This window comes from Dendrobates tinctorius, unplaced genomic scaffold (assembly GCF_039654945.1).
Source record: "Dendrobates tinctorius isolate UK_male_01 unplaced genomic scaffold, ASM3965494v1 ptg000232l, whole genome shotgun sequence".
Taxonomy (NCBI): domain Eukaryota; kingdom Metazoa; phylum Chordata; class Amphibia; order Anura; family Dendrobatidae; genus Dendrobates; species Dendrobates tinctorius.
The window spans coordinates 2,426,723-2,445,216 of record NW_027361899.1 but is presented as its reverse complement, the minus strand read 5'-3'; the positions used below and the strand labels follow the sequence as shown (position 1 = coordinate 2,445,216).

General features: G+C 45.5%; 1 pseudogene; it reads left to right on the top strand.

Moving 5' to 3' along the window:
- Positions 1 to 10,805: 10,805 nt before the first annotated feature.
- On the top strand, positions 10,806 to 10,867 carry LOC141060157 (U7 small nuclear RNA; annotated as a pseudogene).
- The last annotated feature ends 7,627 nt before the right edge of the window (positions 10,868 to 18,494 follow it).

The window sequence follows — 18,494 nt, the reverse complement described above, 5'->3', positions numbered from 1 at the left end:
GCCCTTTACGCTGAGGTCTCAGGTGGGGCAGCTGCGCCCCCTGCTGCTGTTGTTGACATTCCACAGGTTTCATACCCTGAACTTATTGAGGAACCTGAAATCATGGATGCACATGAGGAGGCCCTGCCCCAAACGGAGTCTCCCAGCCCAGAGGTGGCAGTTTTGGAAGCTACTGATGTTGAATGTGAGCTCCCTCTTCAGTCTGATGTCTGTGGGGAGGGGGAGTTGGAGAGTACTCTTGGCAATACCCCCAGTGTATCTTGGTTTGCTACTGAGGAAGAGTTGCCCAGTTGTGGAGATCAAGGTGACTTCACTCTTGCGAGGTCCTCTGAGGATGAGGAGCCTGGAAATTCCTGTAAGAAGCCCAGAACGGATTGGGCAGACCCCGGTGAAGTTGGTTTAAGTCCGGTGAGTGAACATAGTTACCCTCAGAATGTCTTCTCTCCTGACACCAATGCTTTTTTAGGCATTCCCGCAGACGTAAACAGATTCAAGGAGTTGCAGTTCCAGATGGAAGACGAAAACGGCTGAAGAGGAAGTGGCGTGTTTGTCGTCATGTAAATAACAGTCATGTTATGGCTCCCCAAGCTGGTTGGGGCATTGCGTCCCTGAATGTCAGGCAAATTAGATCCAAATTCAGGAGGGCAATCGTTCTAGATTATATTAAACAGATGAATGCTCACATCTTTTGTCTGCAGGAATGTGGGATTGTGGAGGCGCCAAGCGATAAGGACTGGCCTTACGGACAGCATGTATGGTCTGGCTCATGTGTTAATAGGAATGATGGTGTAGGGATATTAATGGGTAACAGGGAGATTAGTTTAGATAGCTACACGGTGGTAGAGGTGGGTAGATGTATAATTGCACATGTTAACTATAGGGGGTGGCGGGCTAGAATTATTAATGTGTACTGACCATCAGGACACGACAGGAAAAGGAGCGTCTGGCTCTTTTGGAAAAATTAAGTTTTTCTTCTGGGCAAAATACCTACAGTTTTAGTTGGAGACTTTAATTGCACCACAGAAGGGAATTGTGACATAACTGGTAAAAAGTTATCCAATCTTATTTCTGATTTTTCCCTTCTAGATGCTGCTCTGAAATTTGGCATCCCACCACCGCCAACGTACCATGCTGATAGGGGTGGTATTGCATCCAGGATAGATAAAATGTTGTTTTCCAAAAATATGTTGTGTATGAATTTTGAACAAAATGCTGTACCTTTTTCTGATCATGAGTGTTTGAGAGGTGTGTTTAGTGCGATTAATGACAGTGTGTATGGGGGTGGGGTTTGGAAGCTGAATGTAAGATTGTTAGAAGATGAGGATGTGATGAATGAATTAAAAATAAAGTATAAAGAGTGGAGAGTATGTAAGAGGGATTTTGCGTGTGTACTGGAATGGTGGGACTGGGTTAAGGTGTGTTGCAAAAAATTCTTCAAAAAGTGGGGCTATAAAAAAGCTGCTATTTATCGGAGTAGATTTAATGATTTAAACAGGCTCTTAGACTGGTTAAGGAAGTGTGGAGAAGGTGGCATGGATGTGTCTGATCTGCTGGCTGAGACAAAGAGTGAATTAAAGAGTGTTATGGATGAAAAAGGGAAAGAAATCATCTATCGCACCAAAATAGAACATCTTGAGAAAGATGAAAAGTGCACGGGGTTCTTTTTTAAGAAAATGAATGGGAGAAAGGTTGATATGGATAAAATCCTGGATAGGAACGGTTTGTGTGTGTCAGGTGACAATGTGATAAAGGAGGTGAATAGGTTCTATAGCAAGTTATATGATAAAAAATGGATTGATTCTGGTCTTGTTTCAGATGTGCTGAATGGGTTAGAGAGCAAGTTGGATAGTGGAGAATGTGATATTTTGAATGAGGACGTAATTATGGAAGAAGTAGAAAATGTGATGAAGAGTGCTAAAAAGATTAAGACTCCAGGTAAAGACGGATTGCCGGTAGAATTCCATGTGAAGGCGTGGGATATTCTGGGTGCTGATGTGACTGAGATGTGTAAGTATATGTGGGAGAGTGGTAAGTTGTGTGAATCAATGAAAGAGGGGGTGGTTGTGCTTGTGCATAAGAAAGGTGAGAGAAAGTGTTTAGAGAATTGGAGACCTATAACATTGCTGAACGCAGATTACAAAATCTACAGCAAATTGTTGGCGAATCGTATGCGTGAGGTGATTGGTAGTGTTGTGGATGAGGATCACGTGTGTGCTGTGCCTGGAAGAAGTATGAGTGATAACTTATTGTTATTAAGGGATTTGATTGGAGACTGCATGGCAAGGAAACGGAAGTGTATGGTTCTGTCAATTGATTTTGAGAAAGCGTTTGATAGGGTCTCGCATGTGTTTTTGTTTAAAGTTCTGGATAGAATGGGATTTCCTCAAAAATTTGTGAATGGGATAATGTCTTTGTATGATTGTGTGTCAAGTGAGTTTCTTGTTAATGGGTGGTTGAGTGAGAAAGTGAATATTAAGTCTGGTGTAAGGCAGGGGTGTCCCATGTCCCCTGTCTTGTTTGTATGTGTGATTGAACCTCTGTTGTGCTTGGTGAGACGTGATAAAATGATGCGAGGTTTGTTGGTACCTGGGAGTGGTGGGAAGCATGTGAAAGTTCTAGGATATATGGATGATGTTGTGGCTGTGAGTGAAAGTGTTGCGTCTATGAGTAGGGTTAAGTTGCTTCTGGAGTTTTTCTGTGGTGCATCTGGCTTTAGAGTGAATTGGAATAAATGTAGTTTTAAATGTTTTGGGGATGACAGGGTTAAAATGGAGTGGGTAAAGTGTGAGGAGGGTGCTATCAAAGTGCTGGGAGTATTATTTATTAAGGACTTGGAAGGTACGGAGAGCTGGGAGGAGTGTGGATTGTGCTGTGGTGTAATGACCACTGTGTCCACGAGGGGGCGCTGTGTGGATGTCCCAAGAGTGTGAGTGGTTGAAGAGCCATTATGTATCTCAAGGTGGGTGACCTTGAGATAGAGACATATGTATGTTTATGAATGCTATTGTAAAGTATATATGTCTGTGTGAAGGACCTGTGGTGAGGTCATAGTCATGTGACCCGGTGGGCGTGGCTATGGACCATATAATGTGGCCAGGTTAGGTCAAATGGAGTGAATGCTGGGACCTGATTGGTCCAGTTTGGAAGGTCCCGTGAGGAGAAGGATCTCCTCACTAACAGCAGCCTGTGGAGCGGCTGTGTGTGTAATGGCGGCCAGTATCTGAGAGTCCCTGAGGAGTGAGTGGACTTCTGCGGCCTGGAGAAACAGCCATATGGGAACCCTGACGTGGGTGAGATAACCCTGGGGCTAAATAGCCTGTATAATGGACGCTCTCCTGTAATGCTGTGTATATTGCTGCTGGAGGTTTATGAAGGATAAATAAACCTCATAGACTATGATTTGTTGGAAAATCCTGTGCCGGATGTGTTTTTCGATCGCTGCAAGCGAGAACCCCTTACTTACATGACAGCGCTACCTCACATATGGTGGAGAAAGCAAAGGGCAATATTGTAGCCTTGTTGCTAGGGGCAACGGAAAAGGACTGTAGATTCGGTTGCTGGGGGCAACGCTGAGCCAGGAGGGCTGACGGTCTTAAAGCCATGTGATGTGCTGACAGGAGTCAGTGGCAAAGACTTATAGGATACCTCTGCGGTAGAGAGGTCCGAGAACCTGCGCGGCCAGCAGGTGCTGGTCGGGAAAGAAGGGAAAAAAAAAGAAAAAGTGTTTTACTGACCTGGGTCAGTGGTAAAGACTGTGTTCCTGGAGGGTTCAGTGAGCAAGGTCCTGGAGGGTCAGTGTTGGGAAGAGCCCTGGAGCACATGGTAGGACCTTGGACCTGGTGAGGCTTAAGTGTTGGGCAGTCTCAGGCCGAGACAGATGTCCTGAATAGCACCCGCTGAGCCCCTGGACCTGGTGAGGCCGGTGTGTTGGGAGACCCTGGGAGGAGGGTCGGCTCCCTGAATAGCACCCGGTGTGCCCTGTGTGGTGGACGGTCTCAGGCGGAGACGGTACGTCCTGAGTGGCACACGAACAGGACATGTGAGAGACTGTGCATGTGTTTTTTTTCGTTTTTTTTTTTTTCTTTTCCTCTGCAAAACCTGAAGGTGCTTGCTGTGGCTCAGTGGGGTCACGAAGGTCTCGCAGCACAGGGACCTGGTGTTTTCTTTAAGGGATCTGCCCTGGGAGCATTGGTAGCAGACGCTGTCTGTCTACACCATCCTGCTGCAGCTTTATTGCATGTGAATAAGCGGATACAGCAGTTGTGGCTTTACACAACTATTAAGGGTGAGTACCCTGTATTATTGCTGCATAACCCATTATACCTGCACTGGTAAGGCCCTATGGGCGCACTTTTGTGGCTTTTTTATCTTTGAGGGTGACAAGCGGCTTCCAGTAACCCGGCGGGGTTACGAAGGTGACAAGCGGCTTCCGGTGGATCAGCGGGTCCATGAAGATGGCGCAGCAGGAGCTGCAGTGACACCAGCCGCTGTGTATGTGTGTGAACCGCAGCCGGAGGTGCCGGTGATCAGTGACAGCAGGAGCTGTGGTGGTGCCAGCAAAGACTTGTGTGGTATCGTTAAAAGACAAACTGTACTGGGTGAACTGTGGCCTAAGAGGTTCTGCAGGACGGACATGGGGAAATCCCAAAAGGGGGCGGTGACCCAAAAGGGGGCGGTGACCCAAAAGGGGGCGGTGACCCAAAATGGAGTGGTGACCCAAAAAGGGGTGGAAACCCAAAAGGGGGCGGTGACCCAAATTGGAGTGGTAACCCAAAAAGGGGTGGAGTCCCAAAAGGGGGCGGTGACCCAAATTGGAGTGGTAACCCAAAAAGGGGTGGAGTTCCAAAAGGGGGCGGTGACCAAAATTGGGGTGGCAACCCAAAGCGGGGTGGTGGTCCAGAAAGGGGCCAAGTGTGAAGAAGTGACAGCACTGGGTGACTCAGTAGGTATGTCTGGAGTACCGCAGTGTATGTGCAGGTCTTTTTCAGAATGTGGAATATCCTTTCCAGGTAGTAATGATGGGCCACAGATGTGTACAGTGATGCTGCACCGGGAAGGAGCCTTTGGTCGGCTGGACTCAGAGAGTCAGGTGACTCTGACAGGAACTCCTCTCGTTTTCTCTCTGACCGAGAAAAACGTCAGGGTTCACTGTAAACACGGGGTAACAGTGAACTACGCAGTAGACACAGTAGTGTTTGAGGGGACCAAAGGTGGTGAGTGCCAAGGTAGAGGGATACCACGGGACTTAGTCTATGCCTGGGAGAGGGGCCGGGACTTTCTTTTGTTTGATGACATTTGGTCGGATGATGGAGATGCTTCGACTGTGGGGCCAGCGGACACTGAGACAGTGACGGCTCCTGACAGGGACAGGTCAGAGGTAGAACTGACCAGAGGAAGAAGTACATCTGCCCAACTGACGGACCTGACGTCTCGTGATAAGACAGATGGTGGGCTGGGAGATGAGACTACTGGACTAGACACATTGGTGCTGGACGGTAACTGGAGGGTTCACTCGACTGGGGTGACTGACCCAGTGGTACCCTTTAACGATATAATTAAAGAGGTAGTGGTGCGACACGTGATGGACAAAAGAGAACAAGATCGTGAGATACAGCTGATAAAGGAGACTGTAACAGAACATGTCGAACGGGAAAGAGTCCTAAGGCAAGCAGCTGAGCACAGAGTGGATGGGCTGGAGAAGGAAGTCTCTGAGCTCAGAGGTCACCTGTCAGCGTGTAAAACCATGAACAAGACCCTGTTGGAAGATATGGAGGTGCTCAGAGAGGCCCAAGAGAAGCATCAACAGGAGATTCTCAGGAGAGAGGATGAGCGTCGCTACCTGGCAGAGGAGAAAGATAAAGTTCTGCAAGAACTCAGTGGAGTAGTAAAAGGTCTTCTGCAGGAGAAGTGGAGGGGCGAAGACGTACAGCGGCCTTGCCCGACTGATAGCAAGGCAGAACTGCCAAAGCCCATCTTGGAAAAGGGTCCTGAAGACTGTAAATCTCAGGAAGATGGTGAGCCAAGAGCTGCACAAGACAGTCATCCGGTCATGACAGATATCTTGAGGGAAGTGTCCGTGGGGAACCCAGAGCCATCTGTCCAGGATGAGAGCAAGTCCACGACCTTCAAGGTTGTAATTGATGTACCAGAAGACATGCAAGAAGCCTGTGCTGAGGAAGGTGTGCATGAGGCTTTCAAAGAGGCGGTCAAAGCGTGTAAGGTGCACTGGGCACCTGAGACTCGGCAGTTGGTGATAGTATCAGCTAGGGAAAACACATCAAACCGAGTAGCTGTCCTGAAAGAGATGCATTTGCAGTGTCTACGTGTCAAACAATTGGTTAGGCGGAGTAATATGAAGGCTGCTCGACGCCTAGAGATAGCAAGAGAGGCTATGGATCGGTTGGGTTTGAGGAAAGATGTGGTTCCGGTACCCAAAGCTCTGATTGGGAGAATCATTGGAAGGTCCGGGAAGGTGATGCAGGACCTTGTGAATGTCTCCGGTGTGGTGAGGGTGAGGATCCCTCCTGATGACGAAGACCAGGTGTCTGGTGAAGTGGGAAGGATTCCCATGATGGTGGTTGGCTCCATGGAAAGCCTGAGGAACTTTCAATTGCTCTTGGAGTATAGAGTGGGCTACCTGCAAGAGATTGAACAGTTGAAGCTGGACCGCCAGCGGATTAATAAAGAAGTGCGGAATACCAGGTGGCGGCCGCCTTCATACCAAGATGTAAGGACCCCAGGGGTAACGCCAAGAAGTGACATGGCAGATGGCCGAAGAATGTCAGCGAGTGGCAATTCGACAGACCGTACGAGGTTGAAGGGCTGTAGTTCCTGTGAGACGTTGACTGAGTCAGACTCGTGCCAGACAGCAGGATCGACTAAGACTTATGACCGCACCAACCGAGAGAGACGGTCAATGAGAGAAAGATCAGGTGACAAGGGGCACTGTAACAGTGTGGTGACTAAACAGTGTCTGATGATGCAGACAGGCCGTGACTGGAGGGTCAAAGACAATGACCGGTATTATGACCGCTGGGGGCGGGGGAGGCCTAATGTAGAGATGAGGCCGTATGACAAATGGAGACAGTTCTCTCGACCTGTGGGGCAAGGTGCAATACGTGCCCGGTCTCGAGACCCTGGTGTGATGTTGTGTGTTCAACCCCACAAGTTTGAACATAGGGGGGAGGTATGTGGTGTAATGACCACTGTGTCCACGAGGGGGCGCTGTGTGGATGTCCCAAGAGTGTGAGTGGTTGAAGAGCCATTATGTATCTCAAGGTGGGTGACCTTGAGATAGAGACATATGTATGTTTATGAATGCTATTGTAAAGTATATATGTCTGTGTGAAGGACCTGTGGTGAGGTCATAGTCATGTGACCCGGTGGGCGTGGCTATGGACCATATAATGTGGCCAGGTTAGGTCACATGGAGTGAATGCTGGGACCTGATTGGTCCAGTTTTTGGAAGGTCCCGTGAGGAGAAGGATCTCCTCACTAACAGCAGCCTGTGGAGCGGCTGTGTGTGTAATGGCGGCCAGTATCTGAGAGTCCCTGAGGAGTGAGTGGACTTCTGCGGCCTGGAGAAACAGCCATATGGGAACCCTGACGTGGGTGAGATAACCCTGGGGCTAAATAGCCTGTATAATGGACGCTCTCCTGTAATGCTGTGTATATTGCTGCTGGAGGTTTATGAAGGATAAATAAACCTCATAGACTATGATTTGTTGGAAAATCCTGTGCCGGATGTGTTTTTCGATCGCTGCAAGCGAGAACCCCTTACTTACATGACAGCGCTACCTCACAGTGCATAGAGCGTAAGTTACATTTTTGGCGACTGAGAGACTTGACCTTGAGTGGTAAGATTTTGGTCATAAAAGCGGTGATTCTTCCGATTTTGCTTTTTATTGCAACAGTTTTTCCACCGTCATGTAGGAAAACAAAAAGAGTGGAAAAGTTAGTTTTTACTTTTTTCTGGAGCAGTAAAATAGAGAAACTTAAGAGAGAGAGTCTTTTCAAGGCGTGTCACCATGGTGGCATGGCCTCTCCAAACATTGAGATTTTTCTGGGGCTTCAGTATATCAAAACTGTTGTTATCTTGCTGAATAAAGGAAATAAGGGAGCGTATATGGCAAGTTATTCAGCTGGTTGGATGTTATATGGCTTATGTTGGAGAAAGAGGGATGCTAGAGTGCCTGTTGCTTTCAAGTGTCCGGTCTGGTATGAGGTGATTGAGAAGTTTGTGAGGAAGCATGATTTGCTGAGTGTACCGATGAATGATTTTAGAATGGCGAAGAATGTGATGAAAATAATACGTAAGAATGATGTGGAATGTAATATTGTCGGGCTGAGAGGGAATGAAGTTTCGGTTGCATGGAAGAGTTTGCAAACGCACGGGATGTCTAATAGACAAAGGGATATTGTATGGATGTCCTTGCACAATATTTTGCCTGTGCGACAGGTTCAGAAGAGACGAGGTCTGACCAGAACTGATGTGTGCCCGAGGGAAGGATGTGGTGGATGCGAGACTGTGTGGCATACTATGTGGGACTGTGAGGTGAGGAATTTAGGAATTTTCAAAGAGAAGCATGTATCTGTGAATGAGTGTGTCGAGCTGATCCTTTCTAGATTATACTTGATTTATAAATTAGACAGCGAAGGCGGTGGTGGTTCTGATGCAGAGGGTGTCTGGAAATTTAAAAAATGGCAGCACCTGATCAAATATCAGTGAATTTTAGTGATGTTTATTGATGTTCAGGATGTCTTTTGTGTGTACCCTTGGTTTGTTGTACTAAAATAAATATGAACCATGATGATGAGAGTGTTGAAACAATGACGTTTAAGTTGATGAGCTTATATTGAGTTGTTTATAACTAACCTGAATGGTTTAAAAAAAAAAAAAAAAAAGCTGTCTGTGGATGGATACCTGGCCTTGGTATTTCCCTTGCCATATCTGTAAACTCGTAAAGAGGTGGAGTTTGACTTAAAGGGCCACTTGGCTGGGTCCTTCCCTGGAAGAATATCTGGCTAGTCCCATGTTTGAGACTCTTAAATGAGGCTCCACGGACTTTATTTGACCAAACAGTAAAAGAGCTACAAACACTGACCACAAGGAGCGTTTCATCCGACCTCCCCTCCCCAATCACCATCAATATCATGGCGACGACACAGAAGAGGTTTAAACAGGAGGAAACAAAATTGATACATGTAATTACATAGTTAGGAAAAGATGGGGCTAGTTCTACTGTATGTAAATTAGCAGGAAGGGGTGGGGCTTATCCTACAATATGCAGATTAGCAAGAAGGATCTGTTATCAGAAGACCTATGTTAAGGAAGACAAAGGATGAAGATTAGAGTTGAGCGACTTTAGTTGGATCGGGTTTCATGAAACAAAATTCGTTTCAGATGAAACTGGTCCGACTAGGGCAAAAAAAGTCTGAGTTTCGTCCGAAACCCGACCCCAATGCAAGTCAATGGGAAATAAAAGTCGTCATTGAGCGGATGACATTCATCCACTCAATGCCGACTTTTATTTCCCATTGACTTGCATTGGGGTCGGGTTTCCGACGAAACTCCGACCTTTTTTGCCTAGTCGGACCAGTTTCATCTGAAACAAATTTTGTTTCATGAAACCCGATCCGACTAAAGTCGCTCAACTCTAATGAAGATCTTTACTGATGATCAAAGGTCCAGAAAAACATCCATTGAGGAATTTGTCTAGAAAATGAAGAGCTGCATAGCTCCACCCTCCTCTTGAAGATGAGCTGGTTTTGAGCAAGGAGAGCAGCTCACTGCTGTATAGAAATCAAGAGCTGTCTGGGATGTTAAGAGCTAACCCCTCTCATGTGATGTAATTACTGATGATTACTCCAGGGTCTTTATTGAAACGATCTGTAAAAGATAATATCTTCATTGAAGGAGAATGAAAGCAGATAGAGAAAGAATGTCAATTGCTAACTTGAGAACACGCCTTTAAATGTAAAATGTTTAGCCCTGCCCCTACCTCTTCATGTAAATACATGTATCAGTCTTGTATCTTCCAGGCTAAACCAGTTCTGTGTCGTCTTCATGATATTGATGGTGATCGGGGGAGGGGAGGTCGGATGAAACGCTCCATCTGATCAGTCTTAATAGCTTTTTTGTGGTCTAATTGTTAAATAGCATTTTGGGATAATGCTAAAAAGTCTGAATAAAGTCCATCTCTTCTGGACAATGGCTACTGAAGAACAGAAGTGTTGGAAGAGGCCATATCACCAACCAAGACCCATAAGACATACTACACTCGATCGAAACAAATAGGCCAAGCAAGAGCCAGAAACCTCACTGCTGCTTTATCAATGATAGACCACATACAGCCAAAACTTGTGAGTTTTATCTTTCAAACACTGTTTTCTATTTTTCATAAATATAGGGCGGTGCTAATCCTACTTCTGTATGTAGATTAGCAGACTGATTTCTATACAGCAGTGATCTGCTCAGTCACCTCCCATTGTAAATTTTCATTTTTTGGGTAAAATCCTAAATGGATGATTTTGTGGAGCTTTGGTCATCAATGAAGATCTTTCTCCTTTGTTTCCAAAGGCCTTCTGATAACAGATCTTCTTTATGCAACTGGCCAATATTCATAAACTTATCCTTTCTACTCATTTCTGCTAATCTACATATTGTGATAGGATCAGCCCCGCCCCTTTTTTTATGTAAATACATGTATCACTCTTGCATCCTCCAGGCTAAACCTCTTCTGTGTCGTCTCCATGATATTGATGGTGATCGAGGAGAGGAGGTCGGATGAAACGCTCCATGTGATCAGTGTTTGTAGCTCTTTGACTATTTGTTTAGTAGCTTTTTGGTAACTGCTGAAAAGTCCAAATATTTGTGTAAAAAATAAAGCGAATGTGCTGACTCTCTATATTAGGCTAGTTTCACGCTGCGGAGGGATGCGGACTTCCTCCATGAAGCTCCACCCACTGCCACACCTCCTCCATTCAGTTCCACCTACGTCGGCATGCGGCCCGTGTACCCTATCTTTAGCATTGGGTGCGCAGGCCATGCCGATGTATGCCGATACTTCTACTTGTGTCGTTTTGATTCTGTGTAGTGATTCCAGAGCCCACACAATTAAAACCACCCATCCTGCTAATCTACAGTATGCAGGAGGATAAGTCTCTGCACTTTCTGATAATCCTTGAAGGATTATTCTCACCTTTCCTATACTGAGGAGTTCAGAGATCTGCAGTCTTCTTACAGTCTCCGTACACACTCATTACAGTCTTCTTACACTCTCCGTACACAGTTCTCACTCTCTCCTTACTCTTTCCTTTCACATTCCTTAGTCTCCTTACAGTTTCCTTACACTCTTCTTACAGTCTCCATACACACTCCTTACCGTCTTTTTAAACACTCCTTACACTATCCTTACAGTCTCCTCTCTTCCTGGCTCTCCTCCTGAGTGACACCTCAAGCCCAGCACAAGATCTGCTATAACACATTCGGCCATCAGTGTTTTGTTCCTACACTTTTTATCCCAGTATTTATACATAGAGATGACAAGACAGATGAACAAGAACAAAGGTCCAGCAGAGAGCAGAGGACTCCGAGGGGATTTATAACAGCTCAGTCTAGAGAGGCTCTCGGAGAAGCTGAACCTGATGACCTCACACTGCTCCCCGAGACCGATCAGGAGGAAACACGTAAAGGCCCCGTTACACGCTTCAATGTCCCAGCGATCCCACCAATGATCCGACATGGATGGGATCGCTGGGACATACACTGATCGCTGGTGAGTTGTCACATAGACAGACCGACCAGCGATCAGGACCAGCGAGCAAGCTGGTATCCAAGGTAAACAGCGGGTATCTAAGAGCTGCGCGGCTCTTAGATACCCGCTGTTTACCTTGGTTACCAGCTCCCAGTGTCGCTGATCGTTGGTCTCTCGCAGCGATGCGTGCTGGCCAGCGGGAGACCAACGATCAAAGAACGGCCCAGGCCAATGGAGCGCGATCAGCGATACCCGGCAGGGGGGCCGGTCGCTGATACATGTCACACACAGCGATTACACTGGTGAGATCGCTATTGCGTCACAAAATCAGCAATCTCGCTGTGTGTGACGGGGTCTTAAGAGAACTGAGCCCTAAACCCTTCTCATTACAAGAACACACAGTGATCAGATACATTACCAAGATCATTCAGCAGAAAACTGAGCCAACTTCTTACAGAGAGAATGTAAATATTCCCACATAATCCTAAGGTCCAGAATAAGAATAAAGGCTCAAAAGCAAAAAAAACAAATGGAAAGTTCTAAATTGTGTATAACAGACTGAGGAACAGCACATTGTCTACTTCTTCAACCAAAAAGCTGGTATTGACACCAATCATGTGGAGCGTTTCATCCGACCTCCCCGATCACCATCAATATCATGGAGACGACACAGAAGAGGGTTATGCAGGAGGATTCAAGATTGACACACGTATTTCCATAAACAACACAGGGCGGGGCTGCTACAATATGTAGATGCGCAGGAAGTATCAATCTTGTATCTTACAGATCTTATCTGTGTCGTCTCCATGATATTGATGGTGATCGGGCAGGGGAGGTTGGATGAAAGGCTCTATGGTGCTGATAGATCTTTTACTGATTGTTTAATAGTCTTGGCTATTTGTAAACAAAGGCAAGATTGCTTATTATTGTAGTTGATGGTCTCAGGCTATGTGCACATGTAGCGGAAGTTACCGTGAGAATTCCATTCCAAATCGCAGGAATTTAAAATGCGATATGCAAACGTAATTAGCTTGCAGAATGCTAGCGTTTTCCAAGCTATCTGTAGCATCGCCTGCAGAACTGATTGGCAGGTTGGTCACACTATGTTTGTCGGGTGTGACCAGCTTTTACTACTGAAGTTGCCTATTGCGGCATCAAAAAAATGGTGTTATATCCACCTTCCGGCGTCCGGCACAGCCTTCCCAGGCCTCAGCGATGCTCCCATTCCCAGTAATGCCTTACGAGACCTTTGATGACGTCGCGCTCACGATACTGTAGCGATCTCGCGAGGGTCTGCTACATTATCGCGAGACCGCAACGTCATCAAAGGTCTCGCAAGGCATTACTGGGAACGGAAGCATCGCTGAGGCCCGGGGGGCTGCGCGGGACGTCGGAAGGTGAATATAACACCATTTTTATTTTAATTCTATTTTTTATGGTAACCACAGCCCGGAGGAGAGTCTCCTCCGCGCCCTGGGTACCATCCGCAAATGTTCTGCTTACTTTTCGCACAGCCACATGCGGGAAGCAGAACAATGCAAATCCTATGGGTGCGGGATCGTCGCGATTCTGCAAAATAATGAGCATGCTGTGGATTTTTCCGCGATGCAATTCCACCGCAGGAAAATCCGCAGCATTAGCACAGCATTGCGGAATCCCATAGGATTGCATGGGATGCTGTTTTTTGCGTTTTCATGGCAAAATCGCGCGTTAAAAAATGCAGCGAAAACGCAAAAAAAAGCGACGTGTGAACGCAGCCTTAAGCTTATGAACAGATATTCTTTGTGAAATATCATTGTTTGGTTTTCATCTGATTAAAATGAAAAGTTGTTCTAGATCTTCAGGAAGGTCTGCCGCCTTCAATTTGATACAGGAAAGATGTAGGTCTTTGTACCGTGTTAGCCAGTGGATAGAAAAATTATTCAGGATTGAGAGTCCTCAGTGGTTGATGCCTTTTAATGGCTAACTGAAAAGATGGTGACACATTGCAGCTTTCGAGACTACTCAGGTCTCTTCATCAGGCTAGACTAATACAAAATCTGAAGTCACATATTTATGCACAATACAGCCTAGAAAAAATGCAATAGATAAGACAAGTGACGTGAAGCAGAACTATCAATATGGGAGAGGGAGAAACATAAATATAAACATTGGACCAGTTCATAGATAAGGAGTCCGGATGTTTTATGGTCCTCTGATTGGGGTCTAGTTCTGTGTTGCCCCGCAAGGTTTTAAAAGGAAATTCCTTAATTGATGTAAAAAGACATAAATCCATGCGACACATTGATTCCAGCACTGAGAGTGTCAAAGTTCGTCATAAATTTGTACTCCCAAACTCGTCTCTCTCTCTGAGACTTGAAGTTACCTTTCAATACCAGTAATTAGTAGTCTCGAAAGCTTGCAATGTATTACCATCTTTTCAGTTAGCTATTAAAAGGTATCAACTACTGAGGACTCTCAATCCTGAATATTTTTCTGCCGCCTTCAAAGAACTTTGTTCACTGGCTGCAGCTTGAAAAAGCCTTCACTGAAGTTTTAATGGGAGCAAACCCTGAGTAGGAAATTTGCATAGCTCCTCCTCCTTATGGAATAACAGCTACTAACTCCTCCTTCCAAAAGCTATAAGGGTACCGAAAGAAGCAACGGCATCAACTAAGCCAAGCAAGGATCACCCACACGGGAGGCCGCAGGCTGCAAATACTTGTTCCTCCAAGGCTCCTTCTACCTCTCATAACACCCCACCCCACCCCATCCTTCCAGCTCCATCAGGACAGAGCCGCTCAGAGACTGCGAGCAGCTTTCACTGGGCTCCGGCTTCCATAGGAGAGAGACAACTATTTGTGCCAGATCGGTGGTGGAGGAGCCATCATCAATGAAAATCAATGAAAGCAGCGAGCCCTTAATCCTCCTTCACCAGAAAGAGAAGAGCGCCGTCTCCAGATGACATCCTCACACTCCCGGCCAATCGTCGTGTTCCTGAAGAGGTTTAGTCGAATGACACTTTCCAGGTGATTGTTGGTTAAGGTCATTTTTTTTTCTTCTAATTACTTAATATCTTTTTAACAAATGCTGAAAAGCTCAAATGTTGGAGTAAAATAGAAAGTAAGTTACAATTATACTCAGAGTTCGTGTTCTCCAGTTTTCGTGGCCTGCATGTTTCTTGCTATTATCTGTGAGTCTTGGGCGCACTGTGGCCTGTAAATTAAACTCAAATATTTAATTATTGGGGATTTCAGAAGAAGCTTCTGTGATTATGGAGGAAAATCTGCTTTCAAAGAACTCCAAATGGGAAAGCACTGAGGAATTTGGCAAGAAAAGATTTTAGGGAAAATTTGCATAGCTCCACCCCCTTCTGGTAAAACAGATGCCAGAGACTTCTCTATACAAGTAGAAAGGAAATGTCAGAAGAGACCGAGGTCCTGACCATATAATGAGAGCCAGCAGGAGGACACAGTATGGGGAGCAGCTCGCTCAGATAATGAGAACATGTAGCCCCCAGTCTATGTACATACATGTATCAGTCTTGTATCCTCCGGGCGAAGCCTCTTCTGTGTCGTCTCCATGATATTGATGGTGATCGGGGAGGGGAAGTCGGATGAATCGCTCCATGTGATCAGTGTCTGAAGTTCTTTTACTTACTTTGTTATTTGCTGCATGGGACAAAAATTAGTTTAAACCGATATAGAATCTGTAAGAAGACTTGAAAGAAACTCTGCTATCCAAACACCTTTGTTGAGGAAGACAAAGGATGAAGATCTTCACTGATGAGCAAATCTCCACAGAACCATCCACTGAAGACGAAACGCTCCATGCGATCAGTGTTTATAGATTTTATTATTTGTTTGTCAAATGCTAAAAAGTTAAAATATTTGAGAACAAAAAGAAAAATGATATTAGCTTGTATCGATGCTCTCAAGTCTTCACTTATTATCTGATGTTCAGTGTGATCTGTGATATATCATTATTAGATTTCCATCTAGCAAAAAGAAGAAAATTGCTGCACATTTTGCAGGAAGATTGTCCGCCACCTAAAAACTTTGGTCACTGACTGCAGCTCGAAAAAGCCTCCGCTTAGGTATTAACTGAAGCAAATCCAGAGTAGGACATTTGCATAGCTCCACCTCCTTAGAGTGCAGGAGACATTGTGGACTACTGTTGTTTCACGTCCGTCGTCTGGCGCTTCTCCGGGTCCAGTTGTATCGAGGTGTGGGAGTGTCATCCTTATTAGTAGTTTGACAAATCCATACCTCATCACAGGTTTAGCAAACATTCACAGTGTTAATTGCAAAAAAATATTTCAACAATACATTTAAAATGACAACCAGTTTATAAAAAAACTTATTTATAAAAACATTGATAGGTTTCAATGATCGAATTCACCTAACGTGCCTTGTGATGGTGTCTGGAGCCATCCTAGCCTCACAGGGTGAGGAGATCCCTAGAACAGCCAGTACAAACCAGATGGTACAGCAGTGTTTGGTCTGAACGCGTAGCAGGCACTCGGCTGGATCCGATGGCTCCAGAACCACCGCCCTACGACCATCCAGAACAGAGTTATGACCTTTCATAGGTTTCAGAGTTTTACAGCTGCAGAGGCACGGGGAGGGGATTTAGGTTCAGCCCAGAGGGCAGGAGGGGAGTGACCCAGAGGGGTAAAATCATCCTGCAGAGCTGGCGTATTGTTTTGAATCTGGGGAGATTGTGACGGCATATTGGCATATCATGTGAGAAGTCCAGGAACAGAGAGGACCACAAGCCTCCCACGTGGCATCCCCTGCCTTTGGGCTGTTTTTTTTAATCTCAATCTATACGTCCATTTCTCGGTTTAATGTTTCATGCTACCGGGGCTGGTTCCTGGCCTGATATAATCCTGTTAACAGACCAGGCATATATCGAATAAGGAACTGGTGGCAGTCTTACCGGGCTGATAAGGTTCTGTTTCACTAGTGAAAGGAGCCTCTCTGGGTTGTGAGCCACATTCTCTCGCTCCCCAGACCTGTGTGGATAGGGGAGTCAGTGTAAAACTACCGATCTGACCTTATTGGTTCCCAGGTGTTGTGGACCATCACATTAGCACAAGTGGAGAGACCTTACCACGTAAGGCTACTTTCACACATCAGTTTTTTGCCATCAGGCAGGATCCGGCTATTTTTAGAAAAAACGGATCCGGCATAAATTTTGGAGAACTGTAGAAACGGATCCGTTTTTCTGCCGGATCCATCTAGCAGGTTATATCTGTTTCCTGGGGGCTGGCCAATTGGATCTGAGCATGCGCAGACTTAAAAAAAAACGGATCCGGTGGCTGGATCTGTCTTTTTCTGGATCCGGCGCATTCCGGCGCCCATAGACTTTCATTGTGGAAAAAGCCGGAAGCGTCAGATCCGACGCTTCCGGCTTTTTCGCCCGAGACAAAAAACGTTACAGTAGCCGTTTTTTCCAGATGCCGGAATGAGACAAGTAGCCGGATCCGGCAAAAAACGGATGAAACGCAATGCCATCCGGCGTGATCCGGCACTAATGCAAGTCAATGGGGAAAAACTGGATCCAACATTGCATTTCGCCTGATCGGGTTTTACAAAAAAAAGCCGGATCGCGAAAAACTGATGTGTGAAAGAGGCCTAATTCCACTGATGTAATATTGACGTGCCTCGGGTGGGGAGGTGCAGATCCTTCACATATGGATCTATGTGACCTCTCTGGTGCAATTCTTCACACCTCCCCTTTCTGCTAATTTACCTACAAAAGTAGAATAAGCCCCGCCTCTTCCTGTTTATGTAAATACATGTATCACTCTTGTATCCTCCTGGATAAGCCTCTTCTGTGTCGTCCCCATGATAGTGATGGTGATCGGAGAGGGGAGGTCGGATGAAACGCTCCATGTGATCAGTGTTCGTAGCTCTTTGACTAATTGTTCAATAGCTTTTTGGCAAATGCTGAAAAGCCCAAATATTTGTGAAAAATAGAAACAAGTGGAGTTAGTATGGTTATTGTGTAACAGATGAATATTATATTATGTGGCAGTGAGGCTTCTTGGTCTTTTAAGATCAGGTGTTATTACTGATCTACTACACAGGTCTAGAAAAATAATCAGGAGCCAATGTGTTTTTTTATCGATTATAGGTATTTTAATGAATTGCTTCTAGTTTCGAGATAATTCATCCGTGAAGCAAATCCGTTCCCCCAATGTGACCTGTGTGATAACAGGCGTTATCGCTTTTGCTCTGATTTCTCTAACAGCGTCTGAAGTAGTGAAATATCCTTTATAATTATGTTGTATTTCAATTTGTAGCTTACAATGCTATAAAAGACACTTTCACTTTTTGAAGTCAGAATTCTTCTGTAATTAATTAACTATTAAATTAAATATGTCAGAAACTAATGAACATCTGCAGGAGATATTTGGAGGTGGTAAGTGAGTGAGAATCTTTCTGATAATCCCCCAATGGTAGAAAGTTTGGCCCTGGCTCTCCTTGTGTGTGTAAGCCTCCCCCACTTGTCGGAGCTGGAGATATTAAGCCAAGCTGCCCCAACCACGCTGTCCTGAAGGAGACAGACTATTCCTCTGAAACCCATTGAGGTAGATGGAAAGGCTCTAGACATGTAACACAATGTGATTTCTGAAAAGTGATTCTGTACCAGGATTTCTGCAAGTCTGAAACATTTAGCATCCAAGATTTTGTCACATTCATCTTAATTATAATGTGAGGCGGTTATGTCATTGAGTCCGGACTTTCTTTT